This window comes from Triticum dicoccoides, chromosome 5B (assembly GCF_002162155.2).
Source record: "Triticum dicoccoides isolate Atlit2015 ecotype Zavitan chromosome 5B, WEW_v2.0, whole genome shotgun sequence".
In the NCBI taxonomy this organism is placed as follows: Eukaryota; Viridiplantae; Streptophyta; class Magnoliopsida; order Poales; family Poaceae; genus Triticum; species Triticum dicoccoides.
Window position 1 is genome coordinate 199,283,436 of NC_041389.1, and position 4,954 is coordinate 199,288,389.

The window sequence follows — 4,954 nt, forward strand, 5'->3', positions numbered from 1 at the left end:
AAATTCAAAGTACCGAAACATAAATTTTTTCCATTGCATATTTCTGCCTTTCTACGTGCGCATTTTTTTCTTTTGTGTTGGCTTCATGTTTGAATATTTCTTCCTCCCTTGTGTCTTATTTTGCAACGGGATTGAATCTTAATTGTTTTATTTTGCCGATAGGTTTCACGATATTTTTTTGGGGTTTTCTATTTTTCTTCATTGGTCGTACGTGCATACCATTCTCTATCCCTTTTCCTTCTTTGTTACTTTTTTTTGAGACAACTCCTTTTTGGTTACTTGGTACCAGTGACCTGAGATTGTGATCCAAATCGCTTGCCTGCATGAGAGCTTCTTATATTGTATGCATCCGTTATTAATTAAAAAAGAATCTGAATAGATTTTGCATCATTAATTGTTGGATGTGTTGATAGAGCGTCCATTTTTTGCTGACATTGAAGCGGCACACATTTTCCGTCTAACTTCAGTTCTAGATCGGATGTGAATGCAGTGAATCACAATAATCTTTTTTTCTTGGGTACTCACATATTTCTCTTTGCTTCCTTAAATATCACTAGTAAGCGTGCATGTGCAACGCACGTTTTATAATCCACAATAGAAACATCTTTAAATTTTGTTAGTTATTCTTTTAGCGAGTTTTTTTCTAACCGTGCCACTTAAATATGTCCCATGCGCAATGATGTGAGCGAGTGTAACACATATCTTCACATAAAATTCATGACCACATAAACATATTATAATTAGTTATAAAAATACTTAAGAAACAAGTAAGCAACATCCTCACAATTAATTCTTTGATGGTTCTCTCTTAAAGGTCAATCTATTTATGACATTTATAATGCTTCATTCTTTGTTCCATATCTGGGACATTGTTTAGAGATTCATTTCCTGCATACATCAAAATATGTATCAAAAAATCGTCTTCTCTGTACACTGTCTTCGTACATATGCATTATATACAACAATGTTATAAAAAATTCATGTGCAACATGTATACATAGTTACTTTTCAAATAACAATACACCATAATAATTATGAAGATACATACCGAATATACCTGTTTAGAAGTGTTGGATGAAAAATCCCCCGTAAAGTACTCCATGAATTTAACATCCACAGACCATAGGATGAGCATGATTTACAGAATTTGAATATATTATAAATAAAAATAATTATCAATTTATATAAATAGTTTTATAAAAATAATTGAAAACATTAAATTATCATGACTGAACCTTTATTTTTAACCCTTGCCCTATCTACAAGAAGAATCGCACGACTCCAGCTAAATAGGACACGCTCTAATAATCCTTAAAAAATTACACGCTGGAATAAAAAAAATGGAAGGCCCAGACCCCACACTCACTCACGGTCTCAAACCCATCACCTACCTCCCCACCGCCCATCGAGTTGCTGCCCCTGTCTCTCAGTCGTTCCCCATTCCGTAATCTTCAGCTCCCTCTCACGACCTCACCCTCCCCTTCGTCCCTACCTCTAGCGCGAGGACTCACACGCCCTGCTCTTCCCCGCCCCTTCCAGTCGAACCCGGTCACCGAAGTGCACGAGGAGGCGCTCGAGCTAGTCGTGCTCGCGGGCGAGCCGGCCTTAGGCGACGTCGGAGGCGGATGCGGAGGCGTGGGACTCACCGGCGGCGACGCCCTGCCCTGCCTGGCCTCACCCGCGGTGAGACACGCCGTCCCGCGTCACCCGCGCCCAGCTCGAGTACGAAGGCGTGGAGCAAGATGGCGGGGCCGCCGTGGCCGTGGCGGCGGGTTGTGGTGGTCGATCTCGGCGAGGCGGCGACGACTGCGGCTCCATGGCGAGCGCGAGGCGGGAGCGGCGGAGGTTGGTGCGCCACGGAGGAAGTTGAAGAGCGAGGGCGTGAGGGGCTGGCCATCCTCGCGAAGCCGGTGGAAAGGGGGCTTCGATCCTGTCTGATGCAATTATTCTTGGGGTTCCTATATAAGAGATATATCTACGGTGCTCAGCTCAGCCTACCTTCGATTCGTACGGCGTCGCCCATGGATCCTCATGTCAGTTTAGGAATTTCCCCCATCAATTTGGTTTCCTGCTTTACGGTTATGCAATGCCAATTTAGGATCATGTGAAAATAAATTCAATCTGTATCTGGTGCGAGGCCGTCCAAGTCAGCCCGTGCCTCTGCATTTTCTGTCCATGTTTTTGGCTAATTTTAGAAGTCCCGGCCATGAATGAAAAGAAAACATGGACAGAATAGTCCATTTCCATCTTGCTAGTTTTGCATAAACAAGACACTACGGAGGATTGAGAGATGGTGAAATTGAACAAAATAAATAAATTAGGAGGTGTCTACTCATAATAATACTTAGCCATGCTAGTTTGTCATCTTTATTTGCATCACTTGTTCATCATGTATTATATCTTTATTAAGCAACTATTTTATGTTTAGAACTCTTTATGGCTGAATCTGTTTAGGCACATTTTCAGTTCAGTTTTGCCGTATAGTTATCTTCTGATGGCTGCATGCAGCTTTTCACCCTTCAGTAAGGAGTCCTTTATTTGTTGTAGATCCTTGTCGCCCATGAGTGATGGACGCTGTATAGTTATGCAGTGCTGCTGGTGTGAAGGTTATTACCCTTTATGGTTTATTTTTCTTTGATCATATATTCTTTCCATCTATATCTACTTCAAATATTCTTTCCATGGAATCTCAACCGATTGGGTTTGTAATAGGAGGTTTGGATCATGCAGTTTGCAGATATTCAGTTATAAAATATTTGTGGTTCATCAGTTCCTTTTGTGCATGTTGTCAAGAATGTGTCATATGAGCCAAGATTCAAACGCTTCTGGATGTGAATTTGACAAAACGGATCATCTTAGGTACTAATAGAAATATTTACTTCCAAATTTCCAATTTCTCCTTCATGTGGCCATGTTACAGATATTTGATTAAAAAAAAATCTTTACTACACATGATCTGCCTATGTTACAAATATTTGATTAAAAAATTCTGTTTCAACGGATATTGGATTTTGTTACGGTCTGGTTTATTCTCACTGTTGTTTAATCTTTCAGTTTGGGGGTGTCTCTCTTCTGTATATTGATAACTATCTGTTTCTAGTAGGATGAGTGTCCTGAAGAATTGGAAGATGCTGCAAAACATGATGATGTGATACTGCCATGCTATTTCTACTGGTCTCTCTGCTAGTGCCTTATCGCTCGTTCACCAATCTCCATCCTCACCATGGTCTCTGTACTCAACAAGGGTGAACTCTACAAGTTCTAGTAGGCTCCTCGGTGACTCCTCACAGGAGAGCTTTTGGCCTGATCTGATGGAGCTGAGAGGTATGCATGCAAGTTTAGCTGATTTCCTTTACTGATCCGTAGCGGCATAGTTGATTTGTCACAGTAAAAGAGATAGGGCGGTCTGATTGTGCAAAATGAACTCTACATATGTATAGCTCTTAGTTCTTGTTACAGTCAAACATGAACCATTTCCACATAGAAAACCATTAATTAGAGATGTAAAACGAAAGGCTTATAGCATTCTGTTGTCCAACTGTTTATATTTTTTAGAACTCTATTCTCAAAATTATAATCCCGAGTAATGCTGCAACAGGTCAAAGGAAGAAGTCAAACCTGAAGAAGTGCAGGGTGGAAATTACAGTTGTGTGTGTCCGGCTGGTTCAGGGGATGTGCAGGGCGGCCGTAGCCATGCGGGTGTCGAGGCAGGCGATCTCGCGGATGGATGCCATGCTGCGAGGGTAGGTTCCTGGGCGCCCGCTACGTTGATGACGGATTCCACGCTGCGAGCGGCAACAATCGGCGACAATCGGCGATGGCGATCTTGCAGGGAGGCGACGGTGTTGGTGGGCGGCATCTGGTGCGGTGGTGACTCAAGGCAGACAAACGTCGAGGTCAAGGGCGAGGAAGCAGATTTGATTGAGTTTCCTTAGTTTGCGATTTGATTGTGTGATTGTAGGGAAACACGGGAGGGAGCAGATTTGGTTGTGTTTCCTTAGTTTGCGATCTGATTGCGTGATTGCAGGGAAACATGGGATTGGTTGTTGGAATACTCCTATGGTGGTGGAGTACGGTCAGTCATTAGAAATTGCTAAGTACACATCATCCCGCTATTAGATAAATGATGGCCGTTAGATTGAAATTTGTGGGACTAATCGTGTGGTTCTGACTGGGTTGTGCGGTGTTGTGGGGGCTAATAGTGGGGTGCGTGTAAGAAAGTTCTTGTTCGATTGTTTAATAGTAGTGGAGATGTTCTGATCACAACTCACGAGCCTCTCCTTTCCTTTCTTAGCGCCCCCTGACGCAACATGAATCACGGCTATTTCTCTTTGCTTCCTTATTTCTGAAATCACAATCCTCTTTCCCTCCTTACTTAGCGCCTTCTCTCTTTCCTTCCTTACTTAGCCCTCTTGAGGAACGTGAATCACGTCCGTTTCTCCTTGTTTCCTCATTTCTGAAATCAGCCCCTCTTTCCTTCTTTAGCCCCTCTCTCTTTCCTTCCTTAGCATCTCTCTCTTTCTCTCTTATTTCCAAGACGACTTCTTAACTACCAGGGAATTTAATGACATATATAAATTGGGTGGATCACATGTAAGGAGGCGATGTGGTATTATTTGACAGGCGAGTTGACCTTTCGATTTCTCTACTATTAAAAGAGAATCGAACGTCGTGATGGTTCGACCTCCTACCCTATCGATACCCCTTCCCCCACCCTTGGTACGTTAAAAAAATCAGGAAAACTACCCACCGCTTCAAAAAAACAGCGCAGAGAAAGGAGAGAAAAACAGAGCCCACGACCCACCCACGAACACACGTCCCATCCTCCATCTCCCCTCACCCCAAAGAAAAGAGAAACATCCCAACCAATCTCTCCTCTCTTGACAAATTCGCCGCCGCTGCTCCCCTCATCGTCCTGTCCTGGTCATCGTGGCTGCGGTCCTGGCCGTGGACG

General features: G+C 43.1%; 1 long non-coding RNA gene across 2 annotated transcripts; it reads left to right on the forward strand.

The window, feature by feature from the left end:
• Positions 1–655: 655 nt before the first annotated feature.
• LOC119308068 lies at positions 656–4,253 on the forward strand. 2 transcript variants are annotated; one of them, XR_005149786.1, is made up of 5 exons: positions 656–2,033; positions 2,548–2,606; positions 2,731–2,859; positions 3,101–3,324; positions 3,599–4,253. It is a non-coding gene; the product is annotated as an uncharacterized LOC119308068 (long non-coding RNA). The 2 variants fall into 2 exon arrangements; XR_005149785.1 differs by having other exon boundaries at positions 657–2,033; positions 3,104–3,324.
• The last annotated feature ends 701 nt before the right edge of the window (positions 4,254–4,954 follow it).